Source organism: Bos grunniens, chromosome 4, assembly GCF_055505025.1.
Source record: "Bos grunniens cultivar Pamir isolate PY7600 chromosome 4, Bosgru_T2T1.0, whole genome shotgun sequence".
Lineage (NCBI taxonomy): Eukaryota > Metazoa > Chordata > Mammalia > Artiodactyla > Bovidae > Bos > Bos grunniens.
Genome location: NC_141168.1, coordinates 76,306,149 through 76,320,398, shown reverse-complemented (window position 1 = coordinate 76,320,398; position 14,250 = coordinate 76,306,149). Strand labels below are relative to the sequence as shown.

The following is a 14,250-nucleotide window of genomic DNA, read 5'->3' as shown; positions in this document are numbered from 1 at the left end:
CCCTCGTGGCTCAGTGGTAAAGAATCCGCCTGCCAATGCAGGAGACAAAGGTTCTATCCCTGGTCCAGGAAGATCCTACTTAGTGTAGAGCAGCTTTGTCCATGCACCACAACTGCTGAACCTGTGCTCTAGAGCCTTGGAGCTGCAACTGCTGAACCAAAGGCCCTGGAGACTGTGCTCCACAAGAGAAGCCTCCACAATGAGAAGCCTGCACGCCACAACTAGAGAAAAGCCCCCACAGCGTAAAGACCTGGCACAGCCAAAAAGAAATTGAATAAATAAATATAAATACAATTTTAAAAAGAAAAAGATTCAGTTCTAGTAGATGAAATTATTTGTCTGTAAACATAAACCTGGAAAAGACAGTTGCATTTTCACCATGCATGACACAACTTGGTACAGAAACCAAGTTTGTCATGTTTTAAAAATGCATGCTCTAAGAAATAGAGCATAAAGCCCAATCTTAAGTTGTCAAAGAGTATATACAACAAAAGGTTAGATATAATGTCAGAAGTTCATAAATATGGTTTCACAATAGATTCTTGTGTTTCTGAATCGCTTTGTTGGTAATTGAGATTGGAAGGAAACATTTACTATAGAGCTAAAAGTAACAAGAATTCATGATTCATAGATGACATGTAATAATATGGAAAAAATTTCAAAAATTGAAATTCTAGGACTTTCCAAGGAAACTAATAGCTCAGTAAGAGCTTTTACCAAGTGGACTTATCTAGAAGGGTTCAGCATGAGGAAACAATTAGGTGTCTGTGTGGGTGTCTGTAGGGCAACCAAGGTGACCATGGTTATTAACCTGCTCCATTCTTGTTGCTTCTTTGACATTACCTACTGGTGGTCTCATCCTGAGAAATAGCTGCCATGTTTCGGGAGGTAGGATAAATATTTACCATCCTTATCTCTCTCTCACCCTCTCCCTTTCACTGCTAGAAAAAAAGAACATAGCTATTAGATGTAGCTCAAATGCAATCAAACTCTCAACAATTCATCACTCATTTTGTTTGACTTCTCCCCTTGGTTGTCATATCAAGTTTTAGCTTTTCTGTACACCTAACCTAACACATTCACCAAGCAAACTTTGGCCACCTAAAGTCATCAACAAATCTATTTACCTACACTTACACACAGCCTTAATTTCTTTCCCCAGATCTCAAATATGAAGTCTTCCTTTCCTCTTGGTCATGTCTCATCCATCCACATGTGCTCTCAAATATGTATCTACTACACCTTCCTAGGCATCAGTTATACTTTCTCGCCTTTATAATAACCTCTGCTTCCCCTCTTTGCTGGGTCAACACATATGAGTCAAGTACATTACAAGTGGACTTTGGATTGAATTCCAGCTCTGCTACTTTTTAACCCTGTAATTTGGAGTAATATTTAATCCATCTGTACCTCATTTATGAAAGAGAAACAAAAATAGCCCCATTTCATAAAGCTGTGAAAGTGAAAGTTGCTCTGCTGTTGCTGCTGCTGCTAAGTCGCTTCAGTCGTGTCCGACTCTGTGAGACCCCATAGATGGCAGCCTACCAGGCTCCTCCATCCCTGGGATTCTCCAGGCAAGAATTCTGGAGTGGGTTGCCATTTCCTCCTCCAATGCATGAAAGTGAAAAGTGAAAGTGAAGTCGCTCAGTCGTGTCTGACTTGTAGCAACCCCATGGACTGCAGCCCACCAGGCTCCTCCGTCCATGGGATTTTCCAGGCAAGAGTACTGGAGTGGGGTGCCATTGCCTTCTCCGAAAGTTGCTCAGTCATGTCCAATTCTTTGTGACCCCATGGACTATATAGTCCATGGAATTCTCCAGGCCAGAATACTGGAGTGGGTAGCCTTTCTCTTTTCCAGGGGATATTCCCAACCCAGGGATCAAACCCAGGTCTCCTGCATTGCAGGTGGATTCTTTACCAGCTGAGCCACAAGGGAAGCCCTCATAAAGCTGTAGTGAAGACCAAAGGAATCAATATACATAAGGTATTGAGTATAGTATCTTGCCTGGAAAATCCCATGGACAGAGGAGCCTGGTAGACTGCAGTCTATGGGGTTGCGATGAGTCGGAGACGACTGAGCGACTTCACTTTCACTTTTCACTTTCATGCATTGGAGAAGGAAATGGCAAGCCACTCCAGCGTTCTTGCCTGGAGAATCCCAGGGACAAGGGAGCCTGGTGGGCTGCCGTCTATAAGGTCGCACAGAGTCAGACACGACTGAAGCGACTTAACAGCAGCAGTAGCATAGTATCTAGAAGGGCTTTATCAATGTTAGTTATTTTATTATTATTATCATTAACGTTATCCTCAACCTATAAATTTGCTCCTCTATCTTATAAAAACAAAACATACCTTGAATGCTATGCTCCCATTTAGTTACCCCTTTCTTTCTCTCCTTCTCTTTGATTTCAGTTTTTTCTCAGAAGAGTTGGCTCTGCCCTTTATCTCCACTCTCTTACCTTCCAGTCACTCACCAATCCATAGTGATCAGGCTGCCACTGTATCACCAGACTGGTAAACTGACTGATGATTTCCTTATTTCTCTGGCTGATTTTGATATTTTTCTCATTATCACTGGTTTTCAATAATTTGTTTAGGATATGTCTTGGTGTGGTTTTCTTTGGCTTGAGATTTGTTCAGTGTTTTCAATCTGTGGGTTTACAGTTTTCATCAAATTTGGAAAAAAATTCAAGTGTTATTTCTTCAGATATTTTCTTTCTGTCCCCTTTTCATCTCCTTCTGGGATTCTAATTAAGCATGTTGGGCCACTTGATGTCCACAGATCACTGATGTTCTGTTCATTTTTGTCTTCTAGTCTTTTATGTTTCATTTTGGATAGTTTCTATTGTTATATCTAAAATCTTACTCATCTCCTTTTCTTTAGTATCTAATCTGCTATTAGTCCCATCCAGTGAACTTTTCACCTCAAATGTTGTGTTTTCATCTTTAGAAGTTTGCTTTGCGTCTTTTATAACTGCTGCTCTCTCATTATGTTCATGCTCTCCTCTCCCTTCCCCCTACATTCAAAGCATGTGCAGTAGCTGTTTTATTGTCCTTGTCTACTCATTCTGTTTCTGTGTCTACTCCATTATTGGTTTTTCTCATTATAGGTCACATTTTCCTGCTTCTCTGCATGCCTACTAATTTGGACATTTGGACTAATTTGGACTAATTTGTTTGATTGGACAACAGACATTGTGATTTTTACACTTATCCAATATTTAAATGGATTCCTTTAAATATTTTGGGACTTCATGAGTCACAGTTAAGGTACTTGGAAATAGTGTGATCCTTTCAAGGCTTGCTTTGAAACTTCGTTGAGGAAGTCTAGAATGATCTTTCTTTCTGGGCTAATTTGGCCCCACTCCTGAATCAATACACTTCTCCTGTGTCAAGAGGTCTTCTAATCTAACGAACTATTCTTGGCTCTGTGTGAGTTCCAGGTATTGTTCTATGCCAGTCTCTCTGGGGGTTCTTTCCCAGCCTCAGCACAGTCCTCACATGCATGCACTGATCAGCATTCCTCAGCAGATTTCTGGAGTGCTCTTTCTCTCTCTCTCTCTCCCTGTGCAACTCTCCCTTCACCTCACCTGTCTAACTTAGCCAACATGGCCTCCCTGAACCCCAAACTCTATCTGTCAAATAAGCAAGGCCAGCTGGCTCTGTTTGGAATCCCCTCCCTCTATTATCACTTGGAGAAACACTCTCGTAAGTAGTAAAGTGGGGGCAATTATAGAGATCAAATTGCCAACATCCACTGGATCATGTAAAAAGCAAGAGAGTTCCAGAAAAACATCTATTTCTGCTTTATTGACTATGCCAAAGCCTTTGACTGTGTGGACCACAATAAACTGTGGAAAATTCTGAAAGAGATGGGAATACCAGACCACCTGACCTGCCTTTTGAGAAATCTGTATACAGGTCAGGAAGCAACAGTTAGAACTGGACATGGAACAACAGACTGGTTCCAAATAGGAAAAGGAGTACATCAAGGCTGTATATTATCACCCTGCTTATTTAACTTCTATGCAGAGTACATCATGAGAAACCCTGGACTGGAAGAAGCACAAGCTGGAATCAAGATTGCCGAGAGAAATATCAATAACCTCAGATATGCAGATGACACCACCCTTATGGCAGAAAGTGAAGAGGAACGAAAAAGCCTCTTGATGAAAGTGAAAGTGGAGAGTGAAAAAGTTGGCTTAAAGCTCAACATTCAGAAAACGAAGATCATGGCATCCGGTCCCATCACTTCATGGGAAATAGATGGGGAAACAGTGGAAATAGTGTCAGACTTTATTTTTTGGGGCTCCAAAATCACCGCAGATGGTGATTGCAGCCATGAAATTAAAAGACGCTTACTCCTTGGAAGGAAAGTAATGACCAACCTAGATAGCATATTCAAAAGCAGAGACATTACTTTGCCAACGAAGGTTCATCTAGTCAAGGCTATGGTTTTTCCTGTGGTCATGTATGGATGTGAGAGTTGGACTGTGAAGAAGGCTGAGCACCGAAGAATTGATGCTTTTGAACTGTGGTGTTGGAGAAGACTCTTGAGAGTCCCTTGGACTACAAGGAGATCCAACCAGTCCATTCTGAAGGAGATCAGCCCTGGGATTTCTTTGGAGGGAATGATGTTGAAGCTGAAACTCCAGTACTCTGGCCACCTCATGCGAAGAGTTGACTCATTGGAAAAGACTCTGATGCTGGGAGGGATTGGGGGCAGGAGGAGAAGGGGACGACAGAGGATGAGATGGCTGGATCTCATCACAGACTCGTAGATGGACGTGAGTCTGAGTGAACTCTGGGAGTTGGTGATGGACAGGGAGGCCTGGCATGCTGCGATTCATGGGGTCGCAAAGAGTCGGACACGACTGAGCAACTGAACTGAACTGAACTGATAGTTCTCAACTCATTTATTTACCTATTCCAAGGGATCACTGCCCTATGCTATTGTCCAAAGTCTGGAAACCATTGTTTCACCTGATTTGGTCCATTTTTTAGTTGTTTAAGGTAAAGAGGGTAAATCTAGTTTCTGTTAGTCCATCTTGGTTAGAAGTGGAGCCTTAGTGACCTTAATTATTAAATTCAAACATCCCTCTGTCCTTATTATACATGATAATCTTATGACATTTATTACTATTGACTTCTGACAGTTCATTGTTCTTGAACTCTCTCCTCTGGTTCCTGTGGCATATGGTCTCATGGTTCTTTCCTAATTCTTCTGTTTTTTTCTCACCAACTTTTTGAAAGTTGGTGTTGCCCGTGCTTTTGACATGACCTTTTTTCTTTTAAAAGTTATCCACTGTACCTAGTCTGAACTAACTGTATAGTCTGAACCTGCCTGTATGCCAATGACTCTCAAACAGAGGAGCCTGCAGGCTACTGTTATTGGACAAACTAGGACTTTGTTTGGGCAAGAGCCATTCAGGACTATGGGAATTAAGAGTTAGAGAGCAATAAACATTTTCCTCTAACATTTAGAATACATGACTTACTTAAATGATATAATATCAACATTCATATACTGTGACCATTTTTTAAGAGAGAAATTTGATATTATGGGGCATTTCATCCATAGATTCTGTTAAACTAGATATGTCAGATAATTTCATAGAATAGACAGAATCTATTTAGTGCTATACACCAGTCTTCATCACTTCTTTTTGAGAATGTGGCAGTAGATAACTAAGCACTTTCCTGACTTCAAGTTATGTCCCCTTGAATCTCCTTCTAGCTGCCAGCAGAGTACTCTATCTAAAACACAATTTTCGTACCTTTCCCCAGGGAGAGGTCAATCCTATTGAGGCATAGCCAGTTGGGGAAGAATGCCTGTGCCTTAAAATACAATTTTCACCTTGCTTAAAACCCTTCAGAGGATCCTATCGCTTTCAGGGTGAAGTGTAAGTTACTCTACTTGTTATACAAGGGCCTTGGTTATCTGGAGATTGCCACCCTCTCCAAACTTGGCTCTTCTCCTTCTAAACCTACTGTGACCATTTCATTCCTAGAACATGTCCTGTGGTTGGCAGAATGATGCCCCTCCCCCAATCCCAAGATGTCCACATCATAATCCCTATTATGTGTACATATGTTACTTTTTATGGTAAACGGGACTTGGCAGATACAGACTTTAAGATGAGGACATTATTGTGGATTATCTGACTGAGTCCGGTCTAATCACATGAGTCCTTCAGAGCAGAGAATGTTTCTTGGCTGAGTTAGGTACATGAGATGGAAGAAGAAGGAAAGATTGAAAGTGTGAGAAGGATTTGACCTGCCAGAGGAAGTGGGCCTCAAGACAAGAAATAAGGGCTGCTTCTAGAAGCTGGAACAGGAAGAGAACCAGATACTCCCCTAGAGCTTCCAGAAAAGAATGCAGTCCTATCAACACCTTGATTTTAGCCCATCAAGACCCGTATTGGACATCTTGCCTACAGAATATAATAAATTTGTGTGGTTTAAGCCACCAAGTTTATGGTAATTGGTTATGAAAGCAGTAGAAAATGAATACCGTCTCATACTATGTCTTTGTATGTTGTATTGCCCTAGCTTCAATTTCTCTCTCTTGTCCACTTTGAGAATTCTTATTCTTCTTTTGAAACATCTCAGTCAGCCTCTGTGGCTGACTTTCATTTCCAGGCAGATTACTTCTTTCTCTTTACTGCTTCTTTAAATCTAGATGCGTATCTTATTGTGCACATGGTAAACTATTATCAGCCTATGTTTAAATGTGTCACCCCTGTTAGGCTGTGTACTCCCTGATGATAGAAATCCTAGGGTGTTCATCTCTAAGCCCCAGCACATAGCTTGGTATCTTATAAGTACTGGGTAATATTCTTCACACTGTTTGACTTAAGCTTATCTTAAAACCAATGATGTGGCTGTCAGAACGCTTGTTCATTCATTCACTTCCACTCCAACTTTCCCATCAGAGAGGGCAGGTGTAAAAGGAGGACAAGAGCAGGTAACTTGGCCTCAATACAAGACTTCAAAGAGCAGAGAGTGCCATACAACACAGGCTGCCTCACCCACAGCTCCCCGGCTCCCTTCTGTGTGGTTGGCAAGGCTCACAGGATGAGCAGAGAGCTCTGGTACTGCCTCCCACAGCTGTCTTGTTCCTCCTTTGGTGGCCGACCGCAGGAATGCGGGGGAGGCCACAAGTGGCAAACAGGGCCTCCCAGAGTTAAGGTATCAAATGCAGTGGACATTGTGGGTGAGTAATGCAGGTGGCTTAGCTCTGTGTAAGACTTTAAAGTTAAGTTACAGTAATTTTAAGATAACATGCACAGCCAAATAAATAAAAAGCATGTCTAAGCACATATATGCTAATGAGTGACATTCCTTTAAAATACATTTGTCCCAGTGAAACTGCAGTTGCTTGGAATTTTAACAATCATTTATCCTTTGTTTAAATGATTTTACCCCTACTTCCAAAGATCGTGGGAAAAGAGGATAGCAGGTTGGAGTGGCTGTGAGCCCAGGAGGCAGGAAATGAACCAGATTAAAACCCAGATTCCTCTTTCCAAACTTCAAAGGACAAACTAATGGTTAAGAGTAAAGAAGCTAACTGGGCCAGAGTCCTGAGGGGTATTTACACGATAGTCAGAACATAATGGAGTTAGGAAACAGAGTTAAAACACGAATGACTAAAATCACAAAAACAGGAACTAGAAGAGTAGGGGTGGGGTCAGGAATGGCCGTGTGGGGGCGGGGCAGGAAGAGCTGTGCTGCCTGCCGACTCTGACCAATCAGTTTTCATTCATTTACATGCAGGGGTCCCACCTCTAGGGCACCTTTACAGATCTGGAGTGCCTTTAAGCAGGGAGAGATCGAAAGTGGAGCTGGGACCCATCTCTCACACAAGGGTTTCAAATGTATAAAAGATGGTCAATTATTCATCTCACTATGCAGATCACAGAGTGCAGCCCAAGGAGCCATCACTGTAAAGTGGGGAGCCTGGAGCACGTTGGCTGGGTCCCCGGACCTGGCTACTCTCTGCTGCTGCTCCCACCTTTCAGGGTCCTCTTTGTGCTAAGGATACCTCCCCCTCACCTGGCTGGCAGCCAATTCCTCCAGCTCTGGGCTATGAGGTTACAGATAAAGGATATAGCCACTTCCCACAACAAAGAAACTTGGGACCTTTGGTGCCCACCTTCCTGTTTTGAAGATGCATTTGCCCACACTGCTCTTCCCGGTGTTCATAAATAACAGTGCATTTACCAGAGAGGCATCTGGGAAGCCCCGGTGCCAGATGAGCGTGCTCTGTGGCAGCGTCCTCCACTTCCCCTTCTAGCAGGCAGATTGGGATGGACAGTGAAGCTTTTCATTGCTAACCGAAGAAGTGTTGTTTGGAAAAGAACAAAAACCTGAAGTGACAGCTCGCAACTTCCTCATTAATACCATGAAATGGAAACTCAGGAGCAGAATATGAGGATGTTTGAGTTGCATTCTTGCTAATCTCCTGGTAGGGGAGCTTTAAATCTTGGCAACATATTTGGGCAAGCCATTTAAATTTTGTTTATTTTATCCCAAAGTTTTTTAATCTTTTTGATTCTATTGTAAGTGGAGTTGTTTTTGCAATTTCATCTTTGGATTGTTTATTTCTAGTGTGCAGAAGCCATTTGATTTTGATGAGTAAAATTATTAACCATGAAAATATAGGCCAATCCTTAAAACCTGCTGTAAGCATTCCTATGAGTTCTACGGATGTTTCTGTTAAGCAGAATATCTCTCACTCTTTTATTCATTTGATATAGCCCAGATATCTAGAACCTGCTGAACAGTAGAAATATTTCATCGTGATGTTACTATAGCTCACGCATTCCTCAATTAGAGTGCTTATCTTTAACGTTGAAATCATGCTCAGATGTCTATCCACCAGATGGGAAGCTCTCTGAAGGTGGAAATCATTCTGATGTCTCAAGAACCTAGCACACAGCAGGTGCTAAGCACATGCCTCAAGAATCCATCAGCATCTGGCAGATAGGGGTGTGGCATGAGAGGCTGCACATATCAGTAAAATAATTAACCATGAAAATAGAGGGCAGTCATTAAAACTTGCTGTTTTATCTCAATATATGACCTGTCCTCTCCATATACACATGTGAATTGGGCCAAAAGGATAAAGGACATCACCGAAATAATATAAAAAAGTCAATCTAGAAGGAACACCAACAGCCTGAAGGGTGTGCGTGCATGTGTGGTGTGGTGTATGTGTATGTGCATGTGGGCAAGTGTGTATAAAAGTTAAGAGGATATAAGCTGGTATTATGTGTAGAAGATTTATGGATTGGTTGATTGTATGTGGAATGCACACTCCCCATACAGGTTGGAATGGAATATTAGCCTTTGAATAGAAAAACTGTCAAACATTTTCTCCTGACAGCTTGTCACTCGGGGAAAGTCCTCAACTCAACCTGATCTACTTCCAAGGATGCATAGCTCAGCCCATAATTACTCAGACTTCTGTAGACTGTTAGGTCAAATTTAAGTACCAGAAATATTAAAATCCATGAATAAAGCATACAATCCAATACCTGAATGTTTGAATCCTAACAAAAACTCTTTAAAGGGAAAGATAAGAGAATTTTTATAATTAAATAGGTATTATAATGTGTTATACTTAAACTGAAAGTTAGATCCTCAGAATCTTTTGTTATGTACTTATATGAACCAATTAGTCACTTTATAGATTTCTTGAAATACTATAACTTCAATGGTAACCAATGGATAGCAATTGCTCATGGTAATTATAAAACAGCCTATTCTGGGATTTCCTCAGAAAAGGGTGGAATATTCAGAAATTAACACAGTTTGCCAAGAAGTCTGTTTTTTTATGATATTTGAAGACATAGTTTTTAGTTTTGAAAAAAGAAGAGAAAACCATATAATGTCACCAAGTATAATTTTAAAACTTTTTCACTTGATACCAACTTTGATACCCAAGCAAAGTAAAATAAAAATACATGAAAAAAAGTTTAAAAAGTAGATTTTAACAAACACTTCACCAAACACAGCTGTTTCTAGTTCACTAAGTCAGTGATTACAAAATATTTTAATGTGCTTGCTGGCAAACATGAAGAGCCTCATTTCATGGAAATGCCACATTTCCAGTTATCCTTGATAGGTTGTAAAATTTAGGGACTGGTAACTATTTCTACATATTTCTTAATCAGGAAAAGTAGGTAAGATACTGCCCATATCTCTTAAAATATGTGAGATGCACCTGAATCCATGTCACAGCAGTGTATTTTACTCCAAATATTGCAAACTAGCAGTCCCAGATGGTGCTAGGGGTAAAAATTCCACCTGCTAATTCAGGAAACGTAAGAGACTCAGGTTCCGTCCCTGGGTTGGGAAGATCCCCTGGAGAAGGAAATGGCAATCCACTCCAGTATTCTTGTCGGAGAATCCCATGGACAGAGGAGCCAGGTGGGCTACAGTTCATAGGGTTGCATAGAGTCAGACATGCCTGAAGCAACTTGGCACACAGCAGTCAAAAGTACAAATCTGCAGATATTTTTAGTATGTACAGTTTTTAAAATTAGAAAATTAGCTGGTACCATCTAAAAACTTGTAGATTTTGCCATAAAGACTGAATTTCCAGCTTCTCTTGAAAAAACTTTAGATTTGATGACACTGGATTCATATTCTAACATTATAATAATCAATTGGCATTTAGCAGAGACTGACTTTCAGAAGTAATAAAAGAGGTTTCCCCCTTTTAAAAGGAGCCCAGTCTACCCTACCCTTTCAATGTATGTACAATGTACTAACACCTAGGCTGTTTCACTTGTTACCTTTACAGACCTGTAGTAGTAGGCATTTAACATTGGAATGCTGCTTTGTTTCATGCTTTATTAATACACATACACAAACACACATAACTATATCGGAAGTTTAAAACTTAATGCTTTAAAATTTCTGAGATTTTCTTACTGTTTTTCCATTTTAGTTTCTGATAATTTTATGAAAAGATTAAATAAATAAAAAAAAGCCCAGGTCCAGATGGCTTCACAGCTGAATTCTACCAAAAATTTAGAGAACAGCTAACACCTATCCTACTCAAACTCTTCCAGAAAATTGCAGAGGAAGGTAAACTTCCAAACTCATTCTATGAGGCCACCATCACCCTAATACCAAAACCTGACAAAGATCCCACAAAAAAAGAAAACTACAGGCCAATATCACTGATGAACATAGATGCAAAAATCCTTAACAAAATTCTAGCAATCAGAATCCAACAACATATTAAAAAGATCATACACCATGACCAAGTGGGCTTTATCCCAAGGATGCAAGGATTCTTCAATATCCGCAAATCAATCAATGTAATACACCACATTAACAAAATGAAAAATAAAAACCATATGATTATCTCAATAGATGCAGAGAAAGCCTTTGACAAAATTCAACATCCATTTATGATAAAAACTCTCCAGAAAGCAGGAATAGAAGGAACATACCTCAACATAATAAAAGCTATATATGACAAACCCACAGCAAACATTACCCTCAATGGTGAAAAATTGAAAGCATTTCCTCTAAAGTCAGGAACAGGACAAGGGTGCCCACTTTCACCATTACTATTCAACATAGTTTTGGAAGTTTTGGCCACAGCAATCAGAGCAGAAAAAGAAATAAAAGGAATCCAAATTGGAAAAGAAGAAAAAAAAAAAAAAAAAACAGATGCAAAGCTACTGCAAAAAACTTACTCCAATTCTTTCTATAGTTTCTTCATGGAAGTCCATTATTAGTAATTGATCTCTTCATCTTATATACTTCTGAACTCTGTTTTATAAAATGTAGATACTTTGGGGAATTGCAATGTGCTAAACTATATCACAACAATGATGTCATTAATAACACAGTGTTAAAAATGTGTATTGGAAGTAGACTTTAGTGGTTAAGAGTTGAGGCTTCATAGTAAACAGAGAGATTTAAATCTTATCTGTAAAATTCAATATTTTTTTGGTTTCTTTAAGCCAAATGAAAATGACAGTTTTGAAGCCACCTACTTCATGGGGTCATTAATGTATTAATGAAACATGTAAGTACTTAGAATATTACTTTGCATGTATTAAGCTTTTGGTAGATATGAAACAAGTATAAACTATTATTATTAGAAATGAAACAATCAAAAGAAATTCCTTGAACACTCCCTCTTTGAGTGAGTGCAGAATACACACGCATGTGCACACACACACACACACACACATGTATTATTTGTTCTCAAGGAGCTTATGATAAACCTATGGAGTGATAGCATATCTGTTTTTCTCTTAATTGTAAACTCAGAATGTACAAAGACATGCTAAATATTGCCATAGAAAAATAAATAAATAAATAAATATGATTCTGATATTTTTGACTAACATTTTAAAAATATTCAAATTGAGATATTTTATTATTTGGATATTGAAATATATTTTATTCAGTTTATTAAAACTTTATACACCATGGAAAAAAATTAAGCTAAAAAGGTTCTGAGAAGAATGTGAAAAAAATGTGTCAATTGGCTCAGTTTTGGAGGAGGGGGCTGAAAAACAGGAAACGTTCAGTTAAAATAAAGAGCTTTTCCTTATCTACAAACATTATCCTAGCAGCTATTTTTTGGCTTTGTACATTATAAGCTTTGACAAAATAGCAAATTATAATTTGTAAGAAAGTTGCACATAAATTCTGAACAACTTACCCTAGCAGTTATCATTTTAGTTGAGGTTTGAGCCAAATAAGTAAACACTGAGTAATGTAGTCAAATGAGAAAATAATATCCAGGCAAGTCAAGCAATGGAACCCTAGGGATTCTAAGAGGGGGGTCTTTGGGACAAAAATATAGATTCAGAAAAAGCATGCTGCTGCTGCTGCTGCTGCTGCTAAGTTGCTTCAGTTGTGTCCGACTCTGTGCGATCCCATAGACGGCAGCCCACCAGGCTCCCGTCCCTGGGATTTGAAAGAGCATAATTTATGACTCACAAAAGACTGAAAATTCCATTAAGCTAGGGACCATGCTCATCTTTCCCATCACTATGTTTCCAAGGTCTAGTTCATATGGAGCTCACAAATACATGCTGAGTAAGTGAAAGGAAACATACATGCGAGTGCTTAGCAAATAGCAGTCATTCAATAAGTATTTATTAAATGGGTAAATCATCAAATGAGTTTATTAAATAAATATCAATATTTATGAAATGGAACCCTACCATAGTGAAAGTCGCTCAGTTGTGTCCGACTCTCTGTGACCCATGGACTATACAGTTCATGGAATTCTCCAGGCCAGAATACTGGACTGGATAGCCTTTCCCTTCTCCAGGGGATCTTCCCAACCCAGGGATAGAAGCCAGGTCTCCTGCACTGCAGGCAGATTCTTTACCAGCTGAGCCACAAGGGAAGCCCAAGAATACTGATGAAAATATACAAAAAGTACAAATTAATAATTCTTCTTTTTGACATTTTTTATTGAGAGATTGTTATGTTAGGTGCTTTATGTATGTTATTTCGTCATCACAATAATCCTATGAAATAAATATTCCTATCTAAAATTTAAAAATAAAACTGAAGATGCTTGAGAAACTTGAACAAGGTCACAAAGCTCTTAGGAGGCTTTGTAGGAATTTGATCACAATCCTATTCTGTTACTCATTTTTAAATGAGTTAGGGAAGCTCAGGAATAAGCAGCATAATCTTGCTGATAGCTTGGAGATAGTGTGCAACACATCTAGAGAACTAAAGGTAGTACAGGTTGGCAGGTATAAAAGACCATGTAGGGGTGGGCGATACTTATAGAAGGACACTGTGCCAAGTTGATGCTGTGAGGCCGGTAAGAGGAAGAAGATGATATTGGCTAATTTGAAATCACTTATAGTGTGAAACCAAACAACAGTAGTCAAAAATAATTATAAAAAGGGAGAAATGCTATTACATAATGGTATGAATATAAAAGTAACTATTATAACAAAAGCACAAGTCTTCCTAAAATCCAGATACTCTACTATGTATAAAGAGACACGTTAATAAATATAAAGGACAAATAAACTTTAAAATAGAATTATACTGTAAGAAGAGAAAACAGGCAAGGAGCTAGTGATAGAAGCAATACTTGTTTGAATACTTTGTTTTATAGACATGATTTAGAGCAGTATAGTACCTTAATTATAAAATTAAAATCATTTCCTAAAAGCTGAAAACAGAATAAATCAATCAAACATAACTATGTATCCAGTTGTTTCATAACTGCATGATAACTTT

The 14,250-nt window shown here is 39.2% G+C and overlaps 1 protein-coding gene and 1 long non-coding RNA gene across 4 annotated transcripts in view; one reads left to right on the top strand and one right to left on the bottom strand.

Annotated features, from left to right (window-relative positions):
- The window catches only part of CCDC146 (coiled-coil domain containing 146), a 141,296-nt gene that overhangs the window by 50,371 nt on the left and 76,675 nt on the right, over positions 1 to 14,250 (bottom strand). The gene's annotated exons all lie outside the window — the stretch shown is intronic.
- Positions 1 to 14,250, top strand: part of LOC147374405 (uncharacterized) — a 106,528-nt gene that overhangs the window by 35,946 nt on the left and 56,332 nt on the right. The window lies entirely within an intron of this gene.